Here is a 13692-nt window from a genome sequence, read left to right as displayed (position 1 = left end):
GTTGCTTCTTCGTGGCCAGTGTAGCTGAGCAAGAAAATAAGTAGAGCAAACTGTTTTCCTGCCACTTTAATATTACAAGTTTACAGCACGGGAACTGAAGCTTGGAAATAGATCACGTGTAATGAGATCAAAGTGTATTATTTGCCTCCATTTATACTTTGGCAACAAATAGGCCTTGATCAGTTGCAACAGTTCAAGATCAAGGAATCATGCAGGAAAGTTACATTTTATTGTAACATAAACCCAGTTGACAAACTACCCTGAAAGATGTGGTGTGAAAGACAGGCTTCTGTATGTCCTGGAAGGAAAGTGAAAGCACAAGATGTGGGATTAGAAACCTGAGTGGAATCTAACTTTGCTACTTCCTAGCTAGGTGATCTTACCAACGGCGCAATCTCTGAGTCCGTTTCTTTTCCTATAGATTTGGCGGACCCCTACCTAATCTCATAAGGTTTGTTGAAAAACCAAATGATATAATGCATTTGGAAGGACTGTGTCAAATAATAAATATGAGGTACTCTTAAAGAAGAAAGCCCTTTGTTCTCATTCCACTTACTGAGTTTGAAATAAAACATTCCCTTCATATAAAGTTTATAATGAAAGATGTAAAAAAATTAGTGCCTACTATGCAATACTGAGCTATTGCAAAGAATTTATACTGGCTTCCCTTTCCTTTTTTTTTTTTTTTTTGGTACAATCTGGACTTTTCCCAAGAACTTCTATATATTCATTTTCCCTTAATAGATGTAATGTTTGAGGGCCTTTGAATTTTTACTTTATTAGTGAGAAGCAGAAATTTTCTTAGACAATCAGAAATATATATATATATATATACACACACACACGGGGAAGTTATTTCTTTTTTTAATAATTTGGCTTTTTTTAAATAGATTTTATTTATTTATTTGAGAGAGAGAGAGAGAGAGAACATGAGAGGGGGGAGGGTCAGAGGGCGAAGAAGACTCCCTGCCGAGCAGGGAGCCCGACACGGGACTCGATCCAGGGACTCCAGGATCATGACCTGAGCCGAAGGCAGTTGCTTAACCAACTGAGCCACCCAGGCGCCCGTGGAAGTTATTTCTTCATCAGATGGTTCAGATGTGGCATACAACTCCCCAGTCAGCTTCTAGAAAATAAATATCTGAGTCTTACTGGGGTGATATTAGTGTAATTTTTAAATTTTTAATTACTGTAATTTTAAAATGTATTAGGAAGTTATATTTTAAATGTAACCCACTATTTAATCTTAGATAGGTAGTTTCAGTTAGTTGATAGCCTTCAAATCACTAGATAATAAATTTAGTACTTGTTAAATTTATTTGCCTTAATATAAAGTGTAATGTGCACATACATTTGTCTTGTATTTAAAAGAGATCCACTTCATTTTTCTAAACTGGAGAGGGGAATTTAAAGGGATATAAAAGACTTCTATAGAACTTTGAACTTCTGTTATATGTAAATATCTGTATTGATACTATGAGTATATAATTTCAACAGTGGTTTTATGGGTTCTTTAGAGATGAGTAAGAATAAAGAACCAAATCATTTTCCCTTAAGGATTAAAGAAAAGAGCAACGTCTTTCCAAGTTGAGCTCTTTCCCTATCAGCCTTGAGTATTGAAGGTGTTCTTACTTCCTAAGAGGCCAGAGGTTCAAGTAACTTTGCATATGGCTGGGCCAGGAATGTCTTTTTACTTGTATGAAGCATTGAGGAGGTATACACTGTTGCCCTGAAGAGCTTATGTACTTATAGTCCGGGTTTCCTGATGATGCAGTCAAATTTTTTGTGAAGTTTTCTTCTCAAGTGTATTTCTGTATTCTTTTTCTGAGGCTGATGTAACAACGTGCCACAGATTGGCAGCTTAAACATCAGAAATTTATTGTCTTACAATTCTGGAGGCTAAAACTCCAAAATCAAGTGTTGGTGGAGGATACCTCTCATCTCCTTACAATACCCCCTTCTAATTCACAAATTGCTCAGTTCTGAGTAAGTTGTTTAGTGCTGTAGTCAGAGTATCCAAGACGAAAAACAGGATATCTTCTTGTCTGAGCTCATATGGAGGTTTCCCAACTATTTTTAACTCCTACAGATGCAACTGTTATTATTTAATGGTCAATATCACTGTTAGTATATAATAGATCTCTGATTATTCTATGTATATATGACAGAGACTTAAAGGTATATTTTCCTTTCATCAAAATGATACAAGCCTACAAACAGAAGAACAAAACCATACTATATCCCAAAGCTAGTTGCTGTCTCTCAGAAGTGGGAATTATTGCTACATTATTGGGTACAAATATCATTTCACAAACTCTAGTATGCAAAAAATAAAATTTTATTGTTTTTTTTAATAGATTTTATTTATTTGTCTCAGAGAGAGAAAGAGCATGAGCAGGGGGAGGGGCAGAAGCAGGTTCCCCACTGAGCAAGGAGACCCATGCAGGACTTGATCCTAGGACCCCAGGTTCATGACCTAAGCGGAAGGCAGACGCTTAACTGACTGAGTCACCCAGGTGCCCTTATCGTTTTTTATTTTGAATCTAAATTCTGCCAATTTCTTTTGGCAGAGACCCAGTTTCTTTCTTTCTTTTTCTTTCTCTTTTCTTTTTTCTTTCTCTTTCTTCTTTCTTTCTTTCTTTCTTTCTTTCTTTCTTTTCTTTCTTTCTTTTCTTTCTTTCCTTTCTTCCCTCCTTCCCTCCTTCCCTCCTTCCCTCCTTCCCTCCTTCCCTCCTTCCCTCCTTCCTCCTTCCTTCCTTCCTTCCTTCCTTCCTTCCTTCCTTCCCTTTCTTCCTTCCTTCCTTCCTTTCTTTCTTTCTTTCTTTCTTTCTTTCTTTCTTTCTTTCTTTCTTTTCTTTCTTTCTTTCTTTCTTTTTCTTTCTTTCTCTTCTTTCTTCTTTCTTTCTTTCCTTTCTTTCTTTCTTTCTTTCTTTCTTCTTCCTTTCTTCCTTTCTTCCTTCCTTTCTTTCTTTCTTCTTTCTTTTCTTTCTTTCTTTCTTTCTTTTTCTTCCTTCCTTCCTTCCTTCCTTCCTTCCTTCCTTCCTTTCTTTCTTTCTTCCTTCCTTCCTTCCTTCCTTCCTTCCTTCTTCCTTCCTTCCTTTCTTTCTTCCTTCCTTCCTTCCTTCCTTCCTTCTTTCTTTCTTTCTTTCTTTCTTCCTTCCTTCCTTCCTTCCTTTCTTCCTTCCTTCCTTCCTTCCTTCCTTCCTTCCTTCCTTCCTTCCTTTCTTCTTTCTTCCTTCCTTCCTTCCTTCCTTCCTTCCTTCCTTCCTTCCTTCCTTCCTTCCTTTCTTTCTTTCTTTCTTCCTTCCTTCCTTCCTTCCTTTCTTTCCTTCCTTTCTTTCTTTCTTTCTTTCTTTCTTTCTTTCTTTCTTCCTTCCTTCCTTCCTTCCTTCCTTCCTTCCTTCCTTTCTTTCTTTCTTTCTTTCTTTCTTTCTTTCTTTCTTTCTCTTCTCTCTCTCTTTCTTTCTTTCTTTCTTTCTTTCTTTCTTTCTTTCTTTCTTTCTTTCTTTTCAGACCCAATTTCAACCAGTACAGGATTTTACCTGGTTATCCCAAGGTACAGCCAGGTGAAGATGTTTAAGTGTTAGAGAGGGTCCATTCAATCCTCAGTCATCTGTCCATGCAGATAGCCATCAAGTCAATTGAGTTTTGATGAAGATGCCAAGAAAAGTCAATGAAAATATGATGATATTTTCAACAAATGGGGTTGAAGTCTATATTTTATAAAACAAAACAAAATATGGGGCCATGGTGGATAAAAGACTTATAAGAACCCAAAAGAAAAGGACCTAATTCTCTCTTCCATTCCCCTGATGATCCAAGTCACCTTTTCTTAGCCTTCAGTATGACTCAACTACACAAAATAAGCCATCTTCCTATGAGAGTTCAGGCTTCCAGAGTTTTGTCTATGTTCATATAACATACTTTTTATGTCTACTGGAATCTGAAAATTGTCTTCATTTCCTTAGTTTTTCATTGGGAGTATTCTCTTTCTCCAATTGATTTCTAAGAGCCCTTTATATCTGTAGGGTATTACACCTGTGTTTGACACATAGCATTCAAATAATTTTTCCAAGCATCCAAATGTAGTTTATTTGCTGTTTAATTTGGTTCACATATTGTTTGACATACAAGAGTTTTTATTTTTATGCAGACAAGTATATAAATCTTTTCATTTTGGGCTACATTCTTATTCTGAATTCTCTTGAAGAGCTTCAAAATATCCATGAACCCTTCAGAAATGTATCTTAAAATTAGATGTACATGTAAGCATATCAGATGTACATATAAAGTAGGTTCCATTTTCCTTTTATAAATTCTTACAAACTTTGGTATATAGTTTTTTTTTCTGGTGCAATATAGGTTGACTGGTAAGAGAATCTTTCTCTACATAAACATTCCTAAACTCTTTGAAAGAGCATTGGCAATTACAAAGAAGTTATAGACATGAATTGCAGAATTCTAGTGTAAGCAATTAATAAAAAAAGATTTAGAAGATATGATTTGCTTATCTATCTCTAATCCCTTCTTCCAAGTATTTCAAAGCATTTAATAGGCACCATTTAGGGTATTCATGTGATGAAGCTTGCATGGCTAATCATATTGAAGTCTAGAGCCCAAAATGGTAATCAACTCAACCCACACATAGGCACATAAGGTAAGATGGACATTTCTGAGTTAATTCTGTTAAAAGGGAAAATGAACAGCAAGCTGCTGAAACTCAGTTTCCGTGGTAAATTTGTTCCAGAATTTTTTTAAAAGCCCTGTTCCATGATACATCCCCTAGAACTGGTTGATGAACAGGAAAGAAATGAGGAGTTACTGTTGTTGAAAGAGATAAGAAGATTTAACTATAGTTGTACATTACACAGATGGGTAATTTGCATGTTGAGCCATCTAATCTTGAATTGGTTTGGACATGCTACAACAAATTTTCTAGAAATCTAGGGTTTCAGTTATTGGAAAGAACCCAACAATCTAATCCCAACACAGTGTCATGTTTCATTGCTGAATAAGTCACTGCCTAACATAGAATTAAGAGGCTCATTAATTATATGATCATAAATTTCAGAGAGAAAAAGAGGCAAATTGTGTATCTTGAAATAATTAATGGCTTTGGGGGATGAACAGTCAACTTAAAGTAATTAACCAAATGTAAAGAAAAGCTCACCTAGGCTCCTTGGCAAAAAAAAAAAAAAAAAGTCACAGGGCCCGTGATGGTACTTATGTTCACCACTCTTCATCCATATTTTTGGTTAGGTTTTTTTTTTTTTTGTCTTATTAAAACCCAAAAAGGAATAATTATAATTCTTAATTTATATCAACACATATGAGGAAAACACCTGATATTTGCCAAGAACAGCTCTAAGTGGGGCCAACTTACCAGGACTTGCTTGGAGATATCTTTCTACTCTCCACTCATTATGTTCCCTCATCCTGACCAGATAATACTATTTCACAATAGTACACACAGAGAAGGAAAGGCCAAAGGGAAAATTCTTTTCTAATTGTAGAGAATGATTCTTTAAGTTCAAAGATCATGGATAATTTTATAATAGCCCAAGATGTCATAGCTCTGGAGATATCTACACACTTAATTCAAAGTAGGTAACTGTGATGTCTATTTTTTAGACAGTTTGTAGATAGTAATTCATATCAAAGCTTATTCTTAAGACAAGGACAATGTTCTGTAAAGTCAGCAACTGGATAACAAACTGTAGTCAGTCAAATGAATCTTTACAGCAATAACTCTAAAGTTAAGAGATTGTAGTCCTAAATAATGGTCCACAAATTAGAAATGATCTCTAGTTTCAGATCACAGGAAAAATATAAGCACCAAGGCCGAAGTGATACAATAGCAAGTTAGCAGGTTGTCATGCATTATTTTAAAAGGGAATATGATTAAAGATGAATCCTAAAAAATATCTTCCATAAAGACTCTAAAAGCAAACCAATTCATGCCTATTCTGAGAAAGCTTCTCTAAAAACATGGCTCTGCACTGCAGAGCACTAGCCATTTCTTATGCTACAAGCAGCAGGTCTTCATTTGCAGCAAATGCTTTATTTTTATTTTTTCAAAGGAAGGATGGTAAGGTCAAAATCAATGATCTCAAATCAGATATCTGCTTTCCGAGATGATTACATAATCGGTTATGCCTTGGTTTTTCTAGAACCTAGGTCCCTGCCACTTGGCATTGAAATGAACAGTCTCGGCCGTTTTCCTGACATGCAGTTGTGCTCTAGTTCACATTGCCCTGTCTTCAGATTCCAGCTCAACATTTAAACAAAGGGAAAAATTAGCTCACCCTTTGCCCTCCTGAGAGGAAAGCTTGTGTCAGGAAATATCAGTCACATTTTCAAGCTAAAACTGACTGAAGCTAAAGGTGGCTTCTTACATTCTGGATTGCCTGAGACTTAGGGGTCTCACCACCACTGGAACTTCATGGGGGATGTGGGAAGCCAAGCACGTGTAAGAGGGCTGTCCATTATTGGAAGTACCAGAAAGATCTCATTCGAACACATGTCACCTGTAACACAGTCTATATATTTGTAACCCCCAAAGATTATGTTATAGAAACATTCTGTTGCATCTCGAAAGTTAGAGAAGCCTTGCAGTGACTTATCCTAACTGGAGATATTTCCTCATTCACATAGAAAAATTTGGATTAAATGACCATTGGGGAGGTTAGAGATATTCAGTGCAAAAAGATATTCCGAGTACAACATTAGAGAAATGTGTGTATTTTATGTTGTATCAACCATCTTTTTGGATATGAGGGTGACACTATTTGGACTAAGCTTGAAGTAGGGTGTGAGGTCTAGGAATTTAATTTATAATTGAAGCATGTTAGAGATTTAGATATCCTCTGGGCCAGTCATTCCCAAACCTCCAAGTGCTTAAGAATCATTCAGGAAATTTGGTGACAATGCAGACTCCCAGGCCCCATCCCAGGAATGCAAGCTTTGGGAATCTGCTTTGGTTCTGAAGCAGGTGTTATGCACAATATAACTGAGGAGATACTACTTAGTTCAACTCCTGTAGTATACAGTCAAAGAAGTTGAGAACCAGAGAGAGTAAGCACCATGATCAAGGTCATGCAGAAAAATATTATCAGACACACTCTCCTCATCTGGAGGCAGATGGAGATGGTAGGAACGAGCCCCTCTCCACTGCCCCTGACTGAATAGCCTGCTTATTACCAAGATGGCTAATGTTTTAGGAGCAATGTGAATTAGCATCCACCCCTGGGTTATATGGGAAAAAAATGTGTGGGTAGCTTTTAAGTGTGCTCTCTCTCATAGGAACACACTCCTATATATACATGACATTCTCCAGGAATCAATAGAGCTGGATTCTAATCCACCCTTGGCAATAAGATTCTCTTCAACAAGTCACTCCTCTGACTTTTACTTGACATGTTGTTAATGATGTAGCTGAGCTAGGAGATGTCTAATATTTCTCCCAGACCTCAAACTATGAGTTGTCCCACAAGTAGAAATATACAGCTTCCTTCTTCCATTTTAGCCACATAATTGTTTTATGAATTATAATAATTATACCAATAGTTAATAGTACAAGGTGCCAAACAGTATCCTAAGCATTGCTTATGCTTTTAGAAAAAACTGAAATGAATCACAACATAGATGATTTGGGAGAAAAAATAAAGAGTGAAGTTTACGCACATATACACACACATACAGACACACCTGCACACCTACACAAGGGTATGTACTTGCTAAAGAGAAGAACAATAGAAAGAAAGCAATGAAAGTGTTGATATTGTACTGTAGAGCATGTATCTTGCTCTCTCGCCCTGAGGAGGTGGTAAAAATCCACAAAGAGGTTCATGAAATCCAAAAGGAGAGGAGCTTGAATGTCCTTTCCTGGAGAAAGCCAGAGATGGACATTTAGAATGCAGAGAAGAAATGGCCAGCCCCTTAATGCATAGGTAGAGTTTTCGGTGTGACCTGGAAGCATCAGAATATTGACCATCTTTCCAAGTGCAGCACTAAATATACAAAGAGAATTGCTGGACCCAGAGGGGTGTAAACTGGATGGACAAATGACAAAAGGCCAGATGGGATAAAGGATACTTTGGTGGCTATCTGCATGGACAGATGACTAAGAATTGTATGGACTCTAACATTTAAGCATCCTGACTTGTACACAAATGTCTATAGAATCTTTATTCATGATTGCCCCAAACTGTAAACAACACAAGCATCTTTCTCATGGGTAATAGATAAACACCCTGTGGTACATCTAATACAATGGATCACTACTTCATAACAAAAGTAGACAAACTACTGATCCATGTAACCATATTGGTAAATCTTAAATCCATTATGTTCAGTGAATGGAGCCAGGTTCAGAGGCTATACATTCTGTAATTCCATTTATCTGGCATACTATAAGGTAAGGAAAGAGGCAACACAAGCAAAAGTAAACAAGGACTACATCAAACTAAAAAGCTTCCACACAGGAAAGGAAAGGAAACCATCAACAAGATGAAAAGACAACCTATGGAATGGTAGAAAATATTTGCAAAACACATATTTGATAAGCAGTCAAAATCCAAAATATACAAGGAATTTATATAATGCAATGGCAAAGAAATAAAAAATAAAAACAAATAGCCCAATTAAAAATAGACGAAGCACCTGAATAACTATTTTTCCAAAGAAGACATACTGATGGCCAACAAGTACATGGAAAGATGGTCAACATCACGAATCACCAAGGAAATGCAAATCAAAACTGCAATGAGATATCACCTTTCACCAGCTAGGATGTCTATTATCAAAAAGACAAGAGATTAACAAATGTTGGTGAGTATGTGGAGAAAGGGAACAGCCATACACTGTTGGTGGAATGTAAACTAGCACAGCTCTCACCATGGAGAGCAGTGTGGAGATGTCTCAAGAAATTAAAAATAGAACCACCATATGGTCCAGCAATCCCCTGTCTGGGTATATATCCAAAAGAAATGAAATCATATGTCAAAGAGATATCTGCACTCCCATGTTCATTACAGCATATTTCACAATAGTCAAGGTATGAAAACAGCTTAAGTGTCCATCAACAGATGAATGGAAAAAGAAGATGTGGTATATACATTAAAAAGCAGATATTCCTGCCATTATGACAACATGGATGAACCTGGAGGTAACATCATGCTAAGTGAAGACAGAGAAAGGCAAATACTGCATGGTATCACTTATATGTAGAATCTAAAAAAGAGAAAAAAAGAAAAGAAAAGAAAAAAAGAAAAAGTTGAATTCATAGAAACAGAGCAGAGATGGTGGTTGCTAGGGGCTGGGAAGTGAGGGACATAGAGAGAGGCCAGTTAAAGGCTACAAACTTTCAGTTATAAAATGAACAAGGTTAGAGGAGCCAATGTATAACAGTGTAGCTCTAGTCAATAATACTATATTGTATTATTGAAATTTGCTAAGACAGAAGAACTTAAGTATTCTCACCAAAAAGAAAAAAGAAAAGATAAGTATGTGAGGTGGTACATATGCTAATTAACTTAGTGGTGGGAATCTTTTCCCAATGTACGTGTATATCATCATGTTGTACACTAAATATATTAGAATTTTATATGTCAATTATACCTCAATAAAGCTAAGAAAATTTAAAATTGAAGTTGTAAAAATAAATAAAATTCTATGGTGTATTTTATTTTATTTTATTTTATTTTATTTTATTTTTTATTTTTTTGATGATTTTATTTATTTATGTTGGAGAGAGAGAGAGAGAGAGCACAAGCAGGGGTAGTGGCAGGCAGAGGGAGAAGCAGGCTCCCTGCTGAGCAGGGAGCCCGATGCAGGACTCGATCCCAGGACCCTGAAATCATGACCTGAGCCGAAGGCAGATGCTTTACCAACTGAGCCACCCAGGCGTCCCTCTATGGTATATTTTATTTTATTTTATTTTATTTTATTTTATTTATTTTTTAAAGATTTTATTTATTTATTTGTCAGAGAGAGAGTTAGCACAAGCAAGGGGAGCAGCAGAGGGAGAAGCAGGCTCCCTGCTAAGGAAGGAACCTGATGTGGGACTTGATCCCAGGACCCTGGGATCATGACCTGAGCCGAAGGCAGACGCTTAACCAGCTGAGCCACCCAGGTGTCCCTCTATGGTATATTTTAAATCTCACATGCTATGTGGCTAGTATTTTGACTTTATTTCATTTTCCTCATAGTTGGGCATTGGTTGTTCAGTAAGCAAGCCCAGCTATCCTCCTTCCTCAGAATGAACTATTTCAAACTATTTTAAACTTCTCATCAAGGCAATTTTTGTACTAAAGAATCCCTACATCTTACATAAAATTATAAATAGAAGGTATAATGTCAATGAATTATATTAAACACTTTCTGTGAGGTATACTGCAACAAATCGCATTTCATAGAACTCTAGCCTCCTGAGACTTAAATCCAGACCAAATGGAATTGTTTTCTTTGAATCAGGGAACTTTTTTCAGCTGAGATTTCTGTAGTTAGTTTGCAGCACAATTTATCATGCAGTTTACTAACTACAAAAATAATAAATCAAAATGAAACCATAAGAGACGCTTAATGATAGGGAACAAACTGAGGGGTGATGGAGGGACATGGGTGGGGGATGGGCTAGATGAGTGATGGGTATTAAGGAGGGCACTTGTTATGATGAGCACTGGGTGTTGCATGTAAGTGATGAATCACTGAATTCTGCTCTTGAAACCAATATTGCACTGTATATTAACTAGCTAGAATTTAAATATAAATAAATAAATAAATAAATAAATAAATAAATAAATAAAATGAAAGTGCTAACAGACTTGTCTAATGTTGGCATCTATAAGGCATCTGTAATGTGGGAAAGATGCTAAGGATATCTCTTTTTGGATATCTCTTTTTACACTTCACTCAGCTTATCTGTGATAGACTTAGGTGAGATGCAGATTGGACGAGTAGTGAGGGCCGAGGACCTGCCAACACTAACAAGTCAATTCAATGCCTGGGAGCATTGTTGAGTGACTCTAATCAACTCCCCTCATGGAATCCTGGATCTTAAAACCCAGATCTGTCACTTGGGTTCTCTATTGCCCTTAGACGAAGTTCAAAGTCTTTAACATGATGTCCAAGGCTCTTCTAATGTTATTGTCTCTCTCCCACTTCCAGTCACTCTGGGGTTACTTATTTTTTCCAATTTTCCAAGTTCAACACCCCCAGAGCCAAACCTACACACATAGATAGTAAACCATCCTTGTAAACTAGCATTGCCAATAAATAAAATTTCAAATACTCTACTGCATCAGATTTAAATCGCATTTTTAAGAATCAGTGTATGGTACCATATGCATGCGGGTGTTTACAAATCCCTCAGCGGTAGTTCGGAAATATTGGAACCACAGCTGCCACTTCCTTCCCATGTGTAGAATGGTGCGCCTGTTGGGACAGCTGCTACTCTAAGATAAACATAGAAGAGGGGGCTTTGGCAATGAGTTAGTGAGCTTTGCCTCCTTGAATGTTTCAGTAATGGCTTTGCCCTGAGCAATTTTCCATCGGATTAGTGGGGTTTGAAATCTGTTGATGTTTTCTGAGGACACAGTGGAGTAAAAACACACAAAAATATGATTCTTGGGGATAAATTCATTGAGAGCTTGGCATCTGCCCCATAACACTAGAAAGTATATCTGAAATCTGAAACTATATTGTGCTAATAGAGGCATATTGAACACATTTGTGTATTTCTTTGAAAGGCGAATAATGACACTGTTTATTATTCTTTGTCTGAATCACATTTTAAGGTGACTTTTCATTTGCTCTCTATTTTTCTTTATTTGAGTCAGTAATTGGACACAGTAATTCTTTTGTAGCTAAGGCTTTCTCTATCAATAGGCAACTGTATCTGAATGTCATTCACTTTCAAACCCAAACAGGGCACCACACACTTTGACCAGTTCAGAGAACAAAATCTGGTTAAGAAGCTGGTACATCACTACTATAAAACACACTCCCTATATGAACTATAGGGGAGGAAAGCCAAGGAAATAGCAGAGAATATATAGTCATGAGGAGAATTTCTTGTTGAGATGGTATCACAGTTGTCATTGTGTATTTTGTTATTTCTTGATGAAATGGATATTAAAATTTTAAAGTTGCAATAAGCCATCTAATTCATTAGCTAGATCCTAAAATATTTTTAGGAAAGAGAAATTATTGTTAAAAGAGAAAATATGGCTTAATAAAGCTTTCATAGCCTTTTAAATGCCTGTGTTCCATACTGATTTGAATATCTGAGCTATGGTGTACAATCAAGGCAATAAAAAATGATATTTGAAACAGTGTTCTTTGGCATGTTCATCAGTTTGTCCTAAGGAACGAAAGAATTAACTGAAAAGTCAATCAGTTGGCCATACTATCCGACTGTTTTTTTTTTTAAGATTTTATTTATTTATTTGAGAGAGAGAGTGAACAAGAGAGAGTGTGCTCACAAGTGGGGAGGAGGGGTAGGGAGGTGGGAGAAGCAGATCCCACTGATCAGGGAGCCCTACAGGGGCCCTTAACCAACTAAGCACCCCCCCGCCTGGGTGCTCCATCTGACTCTTTTTATTATTACAATGGGAGATGTATTTTATGGTCTGGTTCAACTCTTCCTATAGTCAGATCAAGGTATTTGCATGTGTTATGATTCATGATTAATCTACAATTGCCACAGATTGGTAAATACGTATTTTATATACCATGTGGTCAAATACAAAGTGAATTTCTCCCGAAATTTTCACTGCAAAAGGAGGAAATTGTATTATGTTCAAATCTCTTCAAAACCTCTTTGTATGATGATTATATTATTTTATTTTAAACAGAAGAGTACTGTTTTTTTTAATTTTTTATTGTTATGTTAATCACCATACATTACATCATTAGTTTTTGTTTTTTTTTTCCTAAATTCAGTCCTTTTCTATTTTTTTTATTTTTTTATTGTTATGTTAATCACCATATATTACATCATTAGTTTTTGGTGCAGTGTTCCATGATTCATTGTTTGTTCATAACACCCAGTGCTCCATGCAGAATGTGCCCTCCTCAATACCCATCACCAGGCTAACCCATCCCCCCACCCCCCTCCCCTCTAGAACCCTCAGTTTGCTTTTCAGAGTCCATCATCTCTCATGATTCGTCTCCCCCTCTGACATACTCCCCTTTTCTTCCTCTCCTGTTATCTTCTTCTTTTTCTTTTTTCTTAAAATATGTTGCGTTATTTGTTTCAGAAGTACAGAACTGTGATTCAACAGTCTTGCACAATTCACAGTGCTCACCGTAGCACATACCCTCCCCAATGTCTATCACCCAGCCACCCCATCCCTCCCACCCCCAACCACTCCAGTAACACTCAGTTTCTTTCCTGAGATTAAGAATTCCTCATATCAGTGAGGTCATGTGAGACATGTCTTTCTCTGATTGACTTATTTCACTCAGCATAACACCCTCCAGTTCCATCCACGTCGTTGCAAATGGCAAGATCTCATTCCTTTTGATGGCTGCATAATATTCCATTGTGTATATATACCACATATTCTTTATCCATTCACCTGTCGATGGGCATCTTGGCTCTTTCCACAGTTTGGCTATGGTGGACATTGCTGCTATAAACATTGGGGTACACGTACCCCTTCGGGTCCCTACATTTGTATCTTTGTGGTA

Source organism: Eumetopias jubatus, unplaced genomic scaffold, assembly GCF_037043125.1.
Source record: "Eumetopias jubatus isolate StellerSeaLion01/CBP00866 unplaced genomic scaffold, mEumJub1_p1.0 scaffold_7, whole genome shotgun sequence".
Classification (NCBI taxonomy): Eukaryota; Metazoa; Chordata; class Mammalia; order Carnivora; family Otariidae; genus Eumetopias; species Eumetopias jubatus.
The sequence above is the reverse complement of the archived record's forward strand: the minus strand, read 5'-3'. Positions refer to the sequence as shown.